The sequence below is a fragment of the Chelonia mydas genome, chromosome 2, assembly GCF_015237465.2.
Source record: "Chelonia mydas isolate rCheMyd1 chromosome 2, rCheMyd1.pri.v2, whole genome shotgun sequence".
Taxonomy (NCBI): domain Eukaryota; kingdom Metazoa; phylum Chordata; order Testudines; family Cheloniidae; genus Chelonia; species Chelonia mydas.
Genome location: NC_057850.1, coordinates 184,086,591 through 184,104,935, shown reverse-complemented (window position 1 = coordinate 184,104,935; position 18,345 = coordinate 184,086,591). Strand labels below are relative to the sequence as shown.

Sequence of the window (18,345 nt, the reverse complement as noted above, 5' to 3'; positions counted from 1 at the left end):
TATCAGGATAAACCTTTAACAGAGATGTTCACAGAGAACTCAACAATTAAAAGTTTCTAATGTATGAATTCAAGTAAGACAAGACCATGTTCTTAAATATGATATTCATTGATTGAATGTGAGGTTCTGTAAAGATGTTAAAGAAAATCCCTTAGAATCACTTTTATACTCTTCCATCTGCCTATTTATCTTCCAAAAAATCAGTGACCTACAGAAACATTGCTGCGTGTAGGTCATGGGACTGAAAGCACTTCAGAGGAATAGGAGCCACATGGCACAGTGCCATGTGCATTTAAATTGAATGCCTTGCAGAATGAGATATGGATAAGCATCTTGGCATAACACACCCACTTCTGTAAATTTACAGTTTGCACCAGCCAGCAATGCAAAAAGCAAAAAGAAGCAGAATCTACAGTTGAACAGAGAGCAGACTCAATGGGCTATGAGAATATAGATGCGTTTGAAGGCATCTACACATCCCACTCTAAGGTAAGACAATTTTCTGCCATTGCTGCTTCTGCTTATTACAGAGCATCCAGTGTCCAGTGCAGTGGTTCAGTCCTAGTAATTTGTGGCATATGATGAGCTTGTAACTAGGCTAAATACAGACAAAAAAGGCCTGAATTTTCAGAGGTCAGGGGCAGATGCAGACGTTCAGATTCTCTGAAATTTAGGCTCTTACTATATGAAAGTAAAGTGCCTGCTAAAAAAGCCAATATGTTTCTGTAAATATTCCCCAGCTGTGTACATCTCCTTTATTTTTAGATACTTCATCTGCTATTAAGAGGTCCTTTCCCCAGCTGAGATTTTTTTTTTTTTGAGACTATCTCAAAGCCTTGTGATGTGGATCCAATATCTTTGAAACCCATATCTCATTGCAGGATATCTTTCAAACAGGAGAGAACCATACCTCTAAACTGTCTCTTGTTACAGACCCAAATATACGTGATCCCCAAAAAGTTGTGGAGTGATATTTCACTTTTATAATTGTAAATTACTGACACACAGGAAATCATAAACCCTAGAAGTGTTTATAAATAGATGGCAAAGACAGTAAGTTTCTTGTATTTTTAGCTTTGAGCTACTAACGCTTTGTCCTTCATTTTGGATAATTTCCTGCCCCACGACACTGGATCCCTCATTTGGGTGTTTGCATTAAAGGTATGGTAAGGTGGAGAGTTTTTTCAGTAGTGTCTCAATTTGTTGGTTCTTCTGGGTTTTGTAAAGACAGATAACATCACTGTGGCATAGTTGTTGAGGGTAAGTGTAATTCTTGGCACCCTTTTAAACATTCTTACCATTTGGTTTCAGACTGAGAAATGTGTTAAATTGCCCAGAAGTTATTTAGGGAGCATAAGAACAGACTGCCTGCTGGTTGATGGACATCACAAGCATTCACATGTGAACTAAAACCTGGACAGCTGCTGCTAAAACAGTTCAGGGACCCACCACCTTGACTGATAAAGATGTGATTTTAAAGGAAAGCTGTTTAGATTAAGGAATCTCAAATGGTGCAGCTCCAATTTAGAGATGTTCAAAATTGGTAAAACTCCCACAATGTTTTAAAGGTTTGGACGATCTAGTTTCTCTGCAGAAAATAATGAAATCTCTATTTTCTACATTGAAAATATGACCGTTCATATTTCACATCTCCATTTTCAAATTTCAAAGTAATCTTTCAATGAAATGAGCTAATTTTGCTGGAAAATGAGCCAATTTTTCAGTGGAAATTCACAAAATGTAGTCAATTTTTTCAATGAGAGGCCCCTTTTTTGATTCATAATGAAGTAAAAAAAAGTCTGATTATGACTGCTGTTTTGCTTTTGTCTGCAAATATTTTGCTCCTCTCTTGCTCCATTGTGTTACAGTGAATCAGATGACATATGTAATGCAAAATGAAAAAAAAAAAGCTGCAGATTGAATAATTTATTATCTATTGGAACCATAAAACAAAGAGGGTAATTCACAAGTCAGAACTACACTGAGTTGTTATTAAAACCCTTGATGATGCTTTTGCATATTTGATGCCCTGTACATTTTCCCCATTCCCTTTGGAACTCTAGATCCAAAAAGCTGAGTAATGCCACCTTAGGGTTCTGCCAATCAAATATTTGTAAGTGGATTACTTTAATTATCAAGTAAGCAATTACTGTCAGAAAGGCCAAACAAAGAACAGACATTTTATTTTAATCTTTTGGAAACTGTAGGCATAAGGCCAATTTGAAATGTAGGCTCCTAATTTGTACCTACAAAATATCTATATGTATGGGCAGACAGGCACTTTACATGCACAAATGGGGACTTTTGCATTGTTACCCATTTTCATACACATCTACCTATTATGCATGCACAATTACCTGTTACCTATTATAGGCATAGCTTGAACATGTGTGATTGTCAATTTGGACTATATTCTATGTATTGTACAGTTTGTTATCTTAAGTATTCATTTACTGGTGCTGCAAAGCTAGAAAATGCTAGAGTTCTAAGGTTAAATATGATATTCTTATGGAAGTGGAAGCAACTTGTCTCTCAGAAATAGGCGTGCATTCATTAGAAGTAAAGGAAAAAACTCTATTTAAGCAGTGTCTGTAATGGTGTTTGCAGTACTCTTGGCACATACATTTGTGCTTAGAATCTGAGCGGTTCAGAGGAAGTGGATCCAAAAGAAGAATCTTGTTTTCTGCATTTTCTGAAAACTTGGTGTTTGAAGGGAGGCGGGGCGGGGCAGGGCAGGGGGAATTGGTCAGACAGTGTGCTACAAACCATGTAATTTCTCCTGGCACAGTAAATACTCACTAAAAAATACAATGACATTTGCCCTATGTGACATAATTCAGAACATCTTCTCCATAATGCTTCCTACTTAATCTGAAGTAGCCAAACTGTCTTTTAGCCCTTTTGCTCCCTTATCCCCAGTGAGGAGCTTTTGTAGTATGTTTCCTAGAGCTGCTTGAAGCCAAAAGATGAGATGGCAACTAGCAATACAAGTTTTCCCCACTGCTACACAAGAACATGTTAGAAGAAGAGTCATTCATTCTTCATGAGGCAAATCATGAAATAGCTTCAGAAGCTAACCCTCCCAAAGCAGATATTATGGTACAGAAGTAACAACAAAGTCAACGCACAATCTGGAATGTTAGCACTTACCATTTAACTATGACTGGTATTAGACATGTTGGTCACAACGTATTATGTTCAAAACGGAACAAACAAAAAGTGGTGCAGATAGAGAGCAGAGTCTTCACAATTAAAAAGAACCCTTTTGTGGCTGAGATTTCTGATGTAAAGGACCTGTGGGTTGCCCTTACTTGGAATTGCTTTGTTACAACTAGCTTTGCTTTTAGTGTGGGTCTCAAAGAGGAATCGAGATTTTCTCTGGAAGAGTACTGCACAGTTGGTTGTTGCCATGTAGAAAGACAACATCTACACAAATAGTATCTGAGATGCTGCAGATCTTTTCTGTCCTAGGAATAATGAAATACAGTAGTGCTTTAGACACCATTCTATAGTAACTGTAAATGCTGAAGTCAGAAGAGCTCCAGTAATTTACACCTGCTGAGGATCTGGCCCTGAGTTTTTCATGGCAACCACTGTATTGATATTCCATCTATTTAACAATATACATTTGAGCAAACATGGAACCCATTAATACAGTGTTTGAGAGAAGTCTCATAGGTATAGTTAAATGCATTCAAACGTGCTGGACGGATCCACCACACAAGCAGAGGAGGCCTAGTGACACGATGAAGCCTCATATGAGGGATAGAATTACCGAAGGGATTCATCCAAAAGAGCTATGGAGGAACGAGATGCCTGGTGCATACTGTAGAGTCTGTCCCCTCCATGTTCCTTCCAAGTACACTGCAGAAATAGGTAGGTAGATTTCCTAGCTTTTATCTTTAGTACTTATATGGCTCTCACTACCACAGTTTCTGAGCACCTCACAATCTTTAATGAGTCATGATCAAAAGGATAAGTTCACAACTCCCTCTTGTGAGGTAGGGAAGTAGTGTTATCTGTGTTTCACAGATGGGTACCAAGACTTGCACAAGGTCATGCAAGAAGTCTGTAGCAGAGCAGAAATCTGAACCCCAGTCTCTCGAGTACCAGGCTAATACCCTAACAATTTGACCATCTTTCCTCTGTTTATCATAAAATCATAGGGACCTCGAGAGGTCCTCTACTCCAGTCCCCTGCACTCATGGTAGGACTAAGTATTATCTAGACCATCCCTGACAGGTATTTGTCTAACTTGCTCTTAAAAATCTGCAATGATGGGGACTCCCTAGGAAATTTATTCCAGTATTTAACAATCCTGACAGGAAGTTTTTCCTAATGTCCAACATAAATTGCCCTTGCTGCAATTTAAAACCATTGCTTCTTGTCCTATCCTCAGAGGCTAAGGAGAACAATTTTTCTCCTTCCTCCTTGTAACAACCTTTTATGTACTTGAAAACTGTTATCATGTCCCCTCTCAGTCTTCTCTTTTTCCAGACTCAACAAAGCCATTTTTTCCAATCTTCCCTCATAGGTCGTATTTTCTAGACCTTTAATCATTTTTGTTGCTCTTCTCTGGACTTTCTCCAATTTGTCCACCTCTGCCTGAAAGTAGCACCCAGAACTGGACACAGTTGAGGCCTAATCAGCACGGAGTGGAAGAATTACTTCTTGTGCCTTACTTGCAGCACTCTGACTAATACATCCCAGAATGATTTTTGTTATTTTGCAACAATGTTACACTATTGACTTATATTTAGCTTGTGATTCACTATGACCCCCAGATTTCTTTCTGCAGTACTCCTTCCTAGGCGGTCATTTCCCATTTTGTATGTGTGCAACTGATCGTTCCTTCCTAAATGGAGTACTTGGCAGATGTCCTTAACATTATGGAGTTATCCCATTAAGAACCTGGTTTTCTTTATGCAGGAACTTAAAAGTCCAGAACAATACTGTAGCTGAGAACATCCACAGTTATATTAGACAAGATCATTTTTTATTTCATCTGAGGATTTAAACCCTCATATTTTAAGCTGTAAGCTAAGCACTAACAGGAATTAGGAAGGAACTTCCCATATGGAGCTAGAATTCCTTAATTGCTAAAACGTACATGAACATTAACTTTAAAGATGGCATTAGTCAATAGGGGTTCTTTTTTATTTTTATTTGTTTTAAGGAAGAAATTATCTTTTTTGCAGTACTCTGTATGGCCGTGTCTAATGTGCTTCTGTAATAACAATACTAGTTTAAAACATATTCCTATATGAATTCAGAAAATAGTGTATTCAGACCTTAGGTTGTATCAGAATAAGAATGATAGTACCAGTCTTGAATATTGAATTAATACCATTATGGTAATGAGTTGATCTACTGCAGAATGTACTAGGCATACAATAGTTCGATTCAATTAGATTAAGGATCAATCCATTCAAGTTTCATCCATGAATTTCTGGATCATATATAAATCAAATAGGATGGTCACATTTTGTTCCAAGTAGTTGCCATTTGGGAGGAGGAAATGGAAATAGATGTGCTGCAAGTGGGATAGGGTAGTAGTTCAGCAGTGATTGCTAGTTTCAGAGAAAGTTCATCTCATTACAAAGGAAAGGTCAGAATGAATTTTTCAACTCTGCTAATCTGTCCGCACAGGTGAGCGGTAGCTGAAACAGAATGACCATGTCCTATTCCTTTCCCTATAGATGAAGAGCCTCTTAAAGGGATTCTGTCAGTGTAAAAATCACATGTTGTAAGCAACTGTATTTACTAATTACATCTTAGATTGCTAAAAATGAATTTTAAAAAACCATCACATTTGTCACTATTTCTGCTTTCTTAACTATTTGTTTTTATTCTGTTAATATTCTTTTCCCCTTTCTTTTATACACACTGAAAAGGATGCTGAGAGCTTAGATTTGGCTGCAAATATAAATTGTGTAAAAACAAGCTTTTATAAAACCTAAGGCCAATCAAAATATTTCCCCATTTTAAGGAAAACAAGTAAACACTTTCATTCAGTGCTCAAAAACCAAACAGTGCACTGCTAAAAACCCCAAAGGGAGACTAACTATAAACTAAAGTGCAGCAAGTGTCATTGATTTTCATTGTCCAAGCTGAGAGAAATACAAGAGGTATAATATTTAAAATGTTATCTTTGGTTAATCACAGAAGCATGTTATGCTCAGTTTGGACAATGAAAATCAGCATCATCTGATGCACTTTAGTTTACTTAGTCTCACTTTGTGGGTTTTAGTGCTATAGTGAAGTCGTTGAACACTGAGTAAAAGTATTTGCTTATTTTAAAGAAAAGTGGAGACAGATTTTGATTGGCCTTAGGTTTTATAAAACCTTGTTTTAATCAGTTTTGTTTAGGGGCCAAGTTTAAGCTCACAGCATCCCTTCAAATGCATATAAAAGAAAAGGAAATAGAATAAATTAAATACAAATTTATCAGAAAAAGCAATATAGTATTTCCATCTACAGATATTAAAAAAATCTTGCACCAAGCCCCACAAAAACATGAGAGGAAAAAGATGTTGGATTCTTTTTATTGCCTTCTGCTTTCTTAGCTCCTATGTCACACTTGGGTCATATTTGCAAGTTTTTCTTCACAACCGTGAGGACTAGAACCGTACTTCTGTTCTGAATTCAATCTATAAACAATTCTGGCTATATAGAGAGTCAGTCTGTCCCACTTGCACTTCAGGTCAGTCATAAGAGTGGGGAAAAAAGGGCTTGTCTAAAGGGTGGTGCAATATGGGGATATGAATTACAGAAAGGTTTAGTGTGTTGCGGTCTAACTGTCCGGTGTAGATCTCACTGGAGCAAAGCAAAAGTTTGCTTATTTGAAACGGGACTACATTAACGTGAACTAGGTACCTTTTAGTTTGCGCCAGCATCTACATGGGGCAGTTACAGCAAACACATTAGAGAACTCTACGATTCACATTCCTGTAATCTGGACTGCGATGTCATATAGACAAGCCTAAAATTCATGTTGCATTTATAATACAAAATTACGGAGAATACAAAAACAATTTTCAAAAGCCTCCTTAGATCTGTGTGAGAGTTTATTTTGTTGGAATGTTTCACCATATGTTGTACATTAATAATAAACATGCGCTTCGTGGCTAGTGGTTTTGACCATCATATTGAACAGTGTGATTGCCTTTTTCATGGTAATACTTGATTCCAACTCAACTCCTTCCTCTGCTATCAGAGGAAACTTCTCTTTTTCTCTATCCTTTTCTGACTAAATGCTTCCGCTAAAGGTCTACCCAGTCTTCGTTGCCTGAATTCTCCCCCTCGCCCCCCCATGCATGCAAACATGAGTATTATACTAATTTGTTTCATTAAGGGGATAGTCTTTCCATTTCTGGACTTTCCCATATTATGCCTCTGCTGAGATTCTTGGGGTGCATACATTTCCTTCTAGTTTCCTTCTAGTGATGTGTTTACCTATTGACAGATTCATTTAATGATTTTCTCTATGTCCCTTATTTGAGTTTGTTCATATTTCCACTGCTTTTGTTCCTTATCCCATACATTCCACCATCTTCCTCATCATGCTTCTCTTAGGAGTGGCAAATTTCTGATCTGTTTCCTTGATTATCTCAGAATTCTATTGCTGATATTTTGTGCTGGTCCTAGATCTTCCTCTGTGGGTTGGACTAGAGGAATATCCTTTCATGTGATTCATTTTGCCTTGTAGTGTGGCTGAAATACAGTGACCCCAGTTCAGTTAACTAGCAGTCCCACTCCAGAATGAGTGACAGAGAAGTGTGGTCTGAGCATGAAATTAGGAGTTAGGAACTTCTGTCTTCTAATCCCAGATCCGTCACTGACTTTGTGGCCTGAGACAATTTGTCAGCCTCAGTTTCCCCATTAGTAAAATAGAGAACACTCATTTGCCTTTTTGGTAGGGGAAAGGGGTGGAAATGGATGTGGGGGATTGTATGCATATATTTGTGAAAACACTGTGGAGATAAAAAGTGGTAAATATTGGTATTATGTGGTTGCAGTCCAGTGAACTATATAATGCACTGCTGAGTTTGATTACACATCGTAGTGAGCTCTCATTTAATGTCTTAACTCCACGGTTGATGTCCTCTTTTGGTTATAACAAGGCCCTAATTCTTGATTTCTTCTGCTTGGTTCTTATAATGTACAGGCTATTCTAAGATGTCATATTGTATTTGTTTTGAGCGATGTTCAGATCTGGCTCTGCCCTTCTTCTGAATGCCCTGAGTAGAGTAGCATCCTTTCGATTCCATTTCTGGGTCTCAGCTACTGAGCTTAATCAAATTTTGTAGGTCAGGTGTATTGTATACATTTCAGGTGGTTCAGCTGCTCTGCATTTTGTTGCTGAGTCTTCTTTTTTTCTTTGCATCTCAATTTCCAGAGGAGAGTTTTGTTTTTGGATTGTTTTGTTGATCATGGAAAGGGGTAGGTGGTGTTCAGCATGAGCCGTCTCAAGTCTCTGAACTGTTCCTTCTCAAATCTTTGTTTAGAAACAGAAAATAACACATTTCTCAATTCACTAGGATTTTCCTTTCCTCAGTGATATCTCATCTTTAGATTTTCACCATATTCCCCCATCAGACACATTTGTCATTCTTGTCTTGCTGTCATATTCTCCTCGCCAGAGCTTGACATCTACTTTTTCAGGCTGACAAAATTCTTCCATCCTCTTATTGCATTTTTCTAGGTTAATTTTAGCTGTCTGCTTACTGGTGATCAGCATGGCTTTATCCAGCTTTGTGTTAAGCTGGATCTTACATCTGCCTGTCCTGTGATCACTTCATCTCTTGAACTGGTTGTGCCCTGTAAAGAACTGGAAATCCACTGCCTCTCTGTTACAAGAAAGACAAGAAAATTTTGCACTCCACAAGTTAGCTTTTTTTTCTTATCTACTTATAGATCAAAGGAATACAGATGATCTCTCTTACCTTTTGACTATAAGCAATTTCTATCAGCTTCTCTTTTCTGTTGTGCTTAATTCCTATTCTAAAGGAGTCTGTGGTATTGCTCTCCATTTTCTTGCACATTTAGCTATGTAATCATATATGATGATATTACAGTGAATTATTCATGCTCTTCACACATACTCATATGGGTGACATCCCAATGCGACAGTAACCTTAATGGCTATTTTTTTTCTCCTAGGAATCTTTTGAAGCCCTGAGGAGCTTCAATTTTCTCCCCAATTTAACTCCATTCCTTTTAAGGCCCATCATCCAAAACACCTCAGTTCCACACTTGTAGAAGTGAAGGGGACTCCTTTCACAGCCTACTAATTCAGCAGATGGAGATGAAACTATTGAATAATTCAAGTCACTCTCTTCCTGCAAGAGGCTGACAACTCATAGGGCCAAATTTACTTCTGGATAAGTGCACAACTCCATTTAAAGTACTGTAGCCTCGAAAACAAGAGACCAGGAACAGAGAGTAAACGAAAGTGCTCCCGCCCCCATTCACATATAGCAGTGCTACACACATGGCAGTGAAGAGCGCTACCCCAAGGTCACTGGGTTGTCCACAGCCTTAGTGATTTTCACTTGCTCATGTTCTCTTCATATTTGTGATTGTTTGGCTCATGGCGTCTTTCTTGCAAAAACAGAGGGTTCAGTCTCAGGCTGTTAGAAGGGGAACATAAAGCATTGGTTTTGGTTTATAGCCAGCAGCTGTTATAAAGTGTCCCCTCTGTTTTTCTTCCTGCCTAAGGCAGTCATGGGGGAAACAAAGTATTTCTATAATGTTTTATAAAGAGCTAGATGGTGGCTGGCTTACGCACACAGGAAGGCATAAAGAGCCTTCACCTCCCCTTCCCTACCATAGAAGAGCTGGCCATATTTTCAGATGGGGTTTTTTCACAAGTACAGGAACATATAATCATAGGACTGGAAGGGACCTTGAGAGATCATCTAGTCCAGTCCCCCTGCACTCATGGCAAGGACAAAGTATTGTCTAGACCATCCCTGACAGGTGTTTGTCTAATCTGCTCTTAAAAATCTCCAGTGGTGGAGATTCCACAACCTCCCTGGGCAATTTATTCCAATGCTTAACCACCCTGACAGTTAGGAAGTTTTTCCTACCCTTGCTGCAATTTAAACCCATTGCTTCTTGACCTATCCTCAGAAGTTAAAAACAACAATTTTTCTTCCTCCTCCTTTTATGTACTTGAAAACTGTTATCATGTCCCCTCTCAGTCTTCTCTTTTCCAGACTCAACAAACCCAGTTTTTTCAATCTTTCCTCATAGGTCATGTTTTCTGGACCTTGAATCATGTTTGTTGCCCTTCTCTGGACTCTCCATTTTATCCACATCTTTCTTGAAATGTGGTGCCCAGAACTGGACACAATACTCCAGTTGATGCTTGATCAACACAGAGTAGAGCAGAAGAATTACTTCTCATGTCTTGTTTACAGCGCTCCTGCTAATACATCCCACAGTGATGTTTGCTTTTTTTTGCAACAGTGTTACACTGACTCATTTAGCTTGTGATCCATTATGGCCCCCAGATCCCTCTCTGCAGTACTCCTTCCTAGGCAGTCATTTCCCATTTTGTATGTGTGCAACTGATTGTTCCTTCCTAAATGGAGTACTTTACATTTGTCCTTACTGAATTTCATCCTATTAACTTCAGACCATTTCTCCAATTTGTCCAGATCATTTTAAATTTTAATCCTATCCTCCAAAGCACTTGCAGCCTCGTCCAGCTTGGTATCATCCGCAAATTTTATAAGTGTACTCTCTATGCCATTATCTAAACCATTGATGAAGATATTGAAAAGAACCGGACCCAGAACTGATCCCTGCAGGACCCCACTCAGTGTGCCCTTCTAGCTTGACTGTGAACCACTGAAAAGTACTCTCTGGGAACGGTTTTCCAACCAGTTATGCACCCACCTTGTAGTAGCTCCATCTAGGTTGTTTTTCCCTATATTGTTTGAGACGGTCATGCGAGACAGCGTCAAAAGCCTTAGTAAAGTCAAGATATACCACATCTACCACTTTCCCCCCATCCACAAAGTTTGTTATCCTGTCCAAAAAAAAAAAAAAAGCTCTTAGCTTGGTTTAACACCATTTATTCTTGCCAAGTAATGGTCAGCATGGATTTATCACCTTATAACTTCCCAGGTGTTTGCAAATTGATTGCTTAATTATTTGCTGCATTATCTTTCTGGTTACTGAAGTCAAGGTGAATGGTCTGTAATTCCCCAGGTTGTCCTTATTTCTCATTTTCTAAATTGGCACTATATTTATTTACCCTTTTCCAGTCCTCTGGAATCAATCCCATCTTCCATAACTTTTTAAAGATAGTTGCTAATGGCTCATATCTCCTCAGTCAGCTCCTTGATGTATTTCATCAGGCCGTGGTGATCTGAAGACATCTAACTTGTCTAAGTAATTTTTAACTTGTTCTTTCCCTATTTTAGCCTCTGATCCTAACTCATTGTCACTGGCATCCACTGTTAGATGTCCAATTGCTACTAATCCTTTTGGTAAAAACTGAAAAAAAATCATTTAGCACTTCTGCCATTTCCACATTTTCTGTTATTGTGTCCCCTCCCTCCTCCCTTGAGTTATGGGTCTAGATCAAACATGGTCCCCACTGCCACCCCCTTGGGTGCAAACCACCCCAACGAGTGAGGACACGGCCTCAGCATCTTTCTGCTTTGACCAACATGGAGGGGAGCATCTGCGACTCTGTCCTACGGGATAACACAGCAGCTGTATTCCCCAGGAACTGCAGGAGGCACCCCTGCACTGTCCCCAAAGTGAAACTCTGTCTAAGGGGCAGAGTCTGGCCCAAATCATGGGTTGTTGCAAAGGGACTGATGGCAATTTAGAGAAAGTTATAAAGATATTTTCCCAAGGGAAATCTCTGTACTGTAGCAAAGGTTCATTTATAAAAGTCAGACGTTCTTTACTATGAATGACAGTAGTTTAATGGTTAAAACATTGGATTGGAGCAGCTGGGAAGGCTGGGTTCTGTTCCTGGTGCTGCCAAAGGTTTCTTGTTTGGTCTAGGACAAGCCACTAAGGGTATGTCTACACTACAATTAAACACCCATACCTGGCCCGTATCAGCTGATTTGGACACGTGGAGCTCAGGCTGCGGGTCTGTAAAACTGCAGTGTAAACACCCAGGCTCCATCTGGAGCTTGGGTTCTGGGGCCGTCCCCCTCAGTCAATATAATAATTCCCTATCTCACAACTCAGGTGTGCTTGTGAAGTGCTTCGACATTTTCAGGTGGTGCTACAGCACAGAGGTGCAAAGCATTCGAATTCAGAAGTAATGAGTGTTTTTATCAAAGTTTAGAAAGAAAATAATTGGATATTTGCCAAATAACTTGTTTAGTTTCAAATACAGTGGGCTACAGTGTACCAAATAACCAGCAGGACTCCCTAGAATTATATTTTGATATTTGGCTACCAGTAATGGCACTTATTCATGTTTTAAAGAACAGGCAATTTTGTAAATTGGCAATTCATTATTGTGCACATATGGTCATGGATTAAATCTGATAGCGCAGCCGTTAGAGCCCAGAATGGTAAGGCTCTGGTGTCATAGCTCAGGAGAGAGCCAGGGAAGGCATTAGAAGGGGGAACGAAGATAATTTTCACACTCTCTTGCAAGTAGCATAAGTTCGTAATCATTCTTTAATATAGTATCCCGAAATCTGACATGGATAACTACCAATTGGGGGTTTAACAGACTCTAATTAAAAAATATTTATGTATAGAGAGTGTAACTCACTGAAGTATTGCAGGAATGGTAGCTATGAAACCTATTCATTGCTTTTTTCAGTGTTTTCATCCTCAGTTTAACCTCCCATTGTAATGTATCACCTTCATTGTCATGCATGAGGCTGTTCCCTTTCTGATGTAAAATGTATTAGTCATTTCTGCCATGTGCTCCAGATCTTTGGCATCTAGGGGCTAATTTGCTATTATTCCGCAAAGTACCAGCAATAGTTAATGCCTTGCAGGTATGATTTAATATTTTGCACATACACAGCACCTGTAGTTCTAAGTTCTTAGTGTTTTACATGGATTAATGAAACCTCCTAATATCCCTTAGAAGCCGATTCTGCCACTCCCTGACTTAAAATGGGTGGTACCTTACTCCTTGAGTAGCTCCACTGAAATGAATGTGGCTGTTTGGAACTTAAGATGCTACTCAGCATGAGCAAGGATGGCAGAGTCTGGCCTTGACAGATGTTCAAATGTCCTGCCCAAGGTTTTGGAGCAGGGGTTGGCAACCTACGGCACACGTGCCAAAGACGGCATGAGAGCCAATTTTTAATGGCACGCTGCTGTCTGCCGAGGTCCCCGGGGCCCCCGGCAGACAGCAGCGTGCCATTAAAAATCCTGCCCAGCCCTACCCGCTCTTCTCCGCCCCCCACTCTCTCCTTGCAGGACAGGCAAGCTTTCCCCTCCACCCGCCTCTTCCCCCAGCGTGCTGGGTTCCTGCCCCTCCTTCTCTCCCTCCCTTCCTGCAGTCGATCAGCTGGCGGCTCTTGCTACGGAGGGGGAGAGGGAAAAGCGGAGCCGCAGCACACTCGCACCACACTTGGGGAAGGGGGTGGAATCGGCATATCCTCTCCAGCCCCCTGCCGTGAGCCGCTCAGGGCAGGGGGCTGGGAGCATCCCCACGACCCCAGCCCACACCCCCAGCCCTCTGCCCTAACCCCTGCACCCCCCCACACACCCCCAGCCCCATACCCTGACCCCTGCACCCCCCCACAACCCCACCCCTGACTCCAACGCCCCCCCAGCCCTGACTCCTGCACCCTACTCACACACCCCCGGCCCCCTGCCGCACATGCGCACACACACACACCTATACCCCTCGCACCAAATGGGAGCTGCCCAGGTAAGTGCTCCACACCCAAACCTCCTGCCCCAACTCTTGAGCCCCCTCCCTCATTCTAGCTCCTGGCCAGACCCTGCACCCCAACCCCCAGCCTGCTCCTTCACCCCCAGCCCTGTGCTCAGTGCACTCCCACCCTCAGCTCAGTGCAGAGAGAGGAAGAGAATGGCTAGAACCAGGGAGAAGGTAGGTACCTACTCTATGTGGACAGGGCTGGGACCCCAGACCGGCAGCAGGCTGAGCGGCAGCGGGCTGAGTCGCTCAGCCCACTGCTGGTCTGGGGTCCCGGCTGCCGGCCCTGCTCAGCCCGCTGCCGGTCTGGAGTTCTGGCTGCCAGCCCCTTGCCAGCCGGGGTCCCGGCTGCAGGCCCCGCTCAGCCCGCTGCTAGCCTAGGTGAACGGAACCCCAGGCCGGCAGCGGGCTGAGCGGGCCGGCGGCGTAAGATCAGCACTTTAATTTAATTTTAAATGAAGTTTCTTAAACATTTTGAAAACCTTGTTTACATACGACAATAGTTTAGTTATATAATATATAGACTTATAGCGAGAGACCTTCTAAAAAACGTTAAAATGTATTATTGGCACGTGAAACCTTAAATTAAAGTGAATAAATGAAGACTCGGCACACCACTTCTGAAAGGTTGCCGACCCCTGTCTTAGAGCATGTCAATGGCACAGCCAGAAATAGACTTCAGGAGTCTTGGCTCCCAGTACTGTGTCGTTACCAGCAGAGCTGCTCCCTCTCTGCAGAGGCTTTTCTGTGTGTCACCTTGACTCCAAATGGGAGACTAGTGATTTTTTTCCCCCTTTTGCTTCAGGGAGGCAATTCCTTGCTCCAAAATCAATTTTGAAATAAAATGTAATTTGAATAATAATTCTCCACAGCTGCCTCTTAAGATTTAGATTTACTGTATTGAACTGTAACTTGAATTTACTGGCTGCTTGCTTCATGCTAGGGAACTGATAGTGCATTAAAATTGGCAACACTCAAGCATTTTTTGTGTATATGGAACGCCGTTACCAATGTGGCAGTCGTGTTATTTATTAGAGGTGTTTGGAAAACTTCAACAAAACACGGAAACAAATTTTTTCATTCTGCCCTCTGCACTCTGTTTTCCATCTATCTGTTATTTATAGAGATGGTAGAAACTAGCTTGCTCCATCCTAATCGAACCTGACAAAGTCCCAATTTAGCGTCTGAAGTAATGGGGACTATTCTGTCAGCCCGAATGCAGACTCCAACTCCTGTGTTATAAATATAACAAAATATGAGAAATGTGAGCACCAAAGGACTGCTCAAGCCGATTTGATACCACCAGTGCTGTGACTGTCTTTAGCCTACAGCCCAATAATCTTGTAAATTGGATAAAAGTCAAAAGCAATCCATCACATCTCATTCTGGGACTGCACTCTCTTCTCTAGTACTGTAACTAACTTCACAGGTGGGAGGGAATCCTTTGGATCTTGCTGTTAACAATGCAGTGTGGTGAGCAAACCAGTCAATGAAAGATCAGCATATCTTTGATGCCTTTTCACTTCCCATGGGAGGGCTACCAGATTTTCTTGTCTTGTTGGACAAATGGATGAATATCTACTGCCTTCCTATGACATCACCACCACCAAAAATGATGACATAATTGGCCATCAGAAGTACAAACAGCAAAAGCAACCAAGCCCATAGAGTTGGTGCAGGGATACAGCACCTCTGCATAGATGTCTGTGGTCTCCTGAGGATTCCTGGAGATCCACCAGGTTTGGGAATGGCTCCCACAGCAGCTTCTTTATTTTGAACCTTGTCCTCTCATAGAATGACGTGGTGGTATCTCCACTAGGGGATCCTCACAGAGATTTTCTCCTGACTCTGCTGGCTTTTCCACAGGAGGGGATAACCTGGTCCAAAGCTAACACAATGTAGCAGCAATGTAATAATGCATTTAAGAATTCACAGCTAGATTTTCCCTCACCTGCAGAAAACTGATAAAATCATACTTTTTTGTTGTTGAAAGAACACTATCCAGTGCTTCCTGAAATCAGTGGTGGTCTTTCCATTGACTTTATGGGGCATTGGGTCAGGCAGTAAATCCTGCTTGGTTTATTCTTGTAATTGACTTAAATTAAACTAATCAGATGTATAAGACAAGCATGATTTGATACCAGGAAAAAAATAATATAATTACACTATATGGCCCAGCTACTGCCCTTGATGTGATCTCCTAAGTAAACAATCCTTTTTTGTACATGATATTTGTGCTCAGCTAAACAAAAGTGTTAACCACAATTATGGAACTGCTTAGGATACAATCCCAATCTGAGATCTGCCATGGAATCTGTTCATCTAGAAAAAGCTGTTTTCTTCCTGTTAACTAGGGAACTAATGAATAACTGTGGGCCAGATTCTGCCACCCTTCCTCAGTACTTGAAATCGGGGACTACACACTGAATAAAGTACTACTAAGCATGAGTACATGTGGCAGATTCTAGCCCTGTGCTATTGAAATTCTTAGTTTTAATTCACAGTCTTCCTTTGTTCAACTCCTTCAATCTGAATTATTCTTCTGTTTCTACATTCTCCTTTGTTGTTAACTAATGCAGTGCTGCTCACTACATTGTTTTGCTTTGCCCAAGCTCAGAATCTGCAGTTATTTTTCATGCCATTGCATCCGCCTTATCATTTTAGCATCTTTTTTCTATTATGAATACAAAAACCTCTCCTAACATCCAGCTTCTCTGTAGAGTATTTTCCAAACCCTTTTGATATTATTTTTTTTCTTTTACATTATGATCTGCTTTATTTCTTGGATTGTAAAATCTATAATGATCCATTTAGTGACATCACATATAAATAAAGGAAGAGTCTGCCTCAGCCGCTCTTCCTCCCACCATAGCCTTTCTCCTCACCTATTCACACTCAGACATACCTGGACAGCATTCTGAAATGACACAGACAGCCATGCATGTGCATGCACACACACTTAATAAATCTTATTCCAAAGTTGTTTGTTAATAGCAAAGCTCCAAATAGGTCTGGTAAAGTATGAAATTATCTTACAACTCATTATGGATGAACCTCTGATACCATAGTCCATCTTAGTGAGCTCTTGTTTTCTCTAGCTCTTTCTATACAGTATATTCAAATTATTCTGTTCTTATGTAGAAATCAGAGATGGAGAAGGCCACAGATGTCTTAATGCATCACCATGCCAATGCAGGATTGTTCCCTATGGTATACGTCCTGTTGCTTTGTCCAGTCCACTTTTAAATTATTCAAGAGGCACAGCATCTATAATTTCATATATATAGATAGAGTTCAAATTCTTAGCTGAAGAGATTTTCATTAAATGGACCGCCCTTCGTTGCAGTAAGGAGTTTGTCAGTGCTTCAGAATAATCTGTTGCAGTGATAAAGAAATTAATCCTCATATCTTGCATAATAATGGTGCTGGTCATAAACTACTATGACTAGATTATGACCTACCATGTGCAAGAGGAAGCAAAGGCACAACGGCAGGTGCAGTTAAAAATAGGAGCAGAGACATTGCTCCCAGCTGGCTCAGGTAGTCATATTAGCTTCCTAAAGAGAGCAAGGCAACACACACCTTCCTGTACTGACCAGCAGAGCTGAGCGTATTGAGGGGGAAGTATACGCTGTAGTCTTTTTAAGAATGGCAGAGCTATCACTCCAGCAGTCACCCCATAAGAGGAGTCCTGCCTTGAGTCACCAAGAATTCTTTCTGGGGCTTTTAGTGCAGTGGAGCACCTCCCATTCTCCTTGTAGGCTGCATTTTAGAACTACACACTGCTAGTTCCAGTCTCCCGTGGAGAATAAAAACTGGGGTGAGTAGAATCTCAGCCAGGAAAAAAGGGGCGTGAGTGCAGTTTTTCCTTTTCCCCTTTTCCTATTAGGGAAGTGGCAGTGTTCCAAAATATAATTATTAAACTCCCTGTAATCCAGAGAGAGGGTTTAACTGAGCAATGATCTGAAATGCCAATCCTTCCCTGTATATAACTCTTAATCTACAGAGCTAAAATGACAATCCAATCTAGTCATACAAAGCTCTCTTAATGCAGGTAAAACTTCTTTCTCTCTCCCCCATTCCTCTTTCCCACAGTCCACTAACCTTAAGTCTTTTACTAAATCTTCCATTGTTTAAGATTTATCTAGATTACTTTGTATTCTGTTTACTTTATTTACCCCAAACTACAGTTGTAATCTCTTCCAGAAATAATTTTCCATGTATAATTGTTACGAAGAAGCTACAGCTCTGACTCAGATGTTTCTGTTCTCTCTCCCTTCATTTAACCAAGCAAAACATATTAATGAACTATAAATTACAGCTGCACAAATTCACATCAGCATGTAAACCAGCTAGCACAAGCGATTACTGCAGTCTGTTAAATCCATGCTTTATTCTGTTTGAACAGCACATCTGTCCACCATGCTTTATTCTTCCTTTCCCTGCTGCAACCAGAG

At 40.7% G+C, this 18,345-nt stretch overlaps 1 protein-coding gene across 3 annotated transcripts in view; it reads left to right on the top strand.

The window, feature by feature from the left end:
• The window catches only part of TMEM108 (transmembrane protein 108), a 327,045-nt gene that overhangs the window by 102,962 nt on the left and 205,738 nt on the right, over positions 1-18,345 (top strand). For 2 of the 3 annotated variants that reach the window (XM_007064309.3, XM_043540806.1), the window contains one exon: positions 368-489. The exons of the other annotated variant lie outside the window; for it this stretch is intronic. The gene's annotated coding sequence lies outside the window, so the exon portion shown is untranslated. The remainder of the gene's footprint in view (positions 1-367; positions 490-18,345) is intronic. 3 annotated transcript variants of the gene reach the window in all.